This window comes from Dipodomys spectabilis, unplaced genomic scaffold (genome assembly GCF_019054845.1).
Source record: "Dipodomys spectabilis isolate Male_0828 unplaced genomic scaffold, ASM1905484v1 ptg000070l, whole genome shotgun sequence".
Taxonomy (NCBI): domain Eukaryota; kingdom Metazoa; phylum Chordata; class Mammalia; order Rodentia; family Heteromyidae; genus Dipodomys; species Dipodomys spectabilis.
Window position 1 is genome coordinate 1,527,158 of NW_024870747.1, and position 747 is coordinate 1,527,904.

At 28.1% G+C, this 747-nt stretch overlaps 1 pseudogene; it reads right to left on the reverse strand.

The window, feature by feature from the left end:
• Positions 1 to 383: 383 nt before the first annotated feature.
• LOC122109903 lies at positions 384 to 483 on the reverse strand (annotated as a pseudogene).
• Positions 484 to 747: the final 264 nt, after the last annotated feature.

Here is a 747-nt window from a genome sequence, read left to right on the forward strand (position 1 = left end):
AAAAAAGTATATCTATGTTTGTGTAATGTCCATAATCTATATCATTCTCTCCTAGATATAATACTTTGAATTCTACATTGTAATATAATGTATAGACTCATTAATAAATGTGACCTTGCAGATTGCATTCCATATAGAAGAATTTTAAGACTCCTTTTTTTTGTAGTTTCTTATATTATTTTATTTCTTTGGTATAAAATGGCAATATTATCTAATTTCAAGTTTTGTAAAGGTTATGTTATGTAAAGGCCTTTCTAAGGAGAAAATTTAATACACTGACGTTAAACTAACCTTTAATTCTATGAATTACATGTATTGTTACACTTGTATTTTTGTAATCAACTTTTTAATAACTGTTTTTCATTTCTTGCATCAGAAGAATGAAAAATATGGAATACTTCACAAATTTTCATATCCTCCTTGTCCAAGTGCCATGTTAATCTCTGTATTGTTGTAATTTGGGTAGACCTGCTGCTGAAGCATGTATTATCCTCTAAATTTAAGTACGTAATGATACAATCTTTATACAGACATATATCCATGGTTGCCTATTTGTAACAAGGAACCCTTATTGTTCCTAAAAATGCTATTGATCTTATTTCTCTAAATTTCTGTGTACAGTGGAAAAAACTTATATAGTTTGGTCGATTGCTCACATTTACAATTTTTTGGTCAATGACTATTTTGTCATTTTCATTTTAAATTTGATCATACTTTGAAGCCTTTACAGCTAAGTCCAAAGGTGGT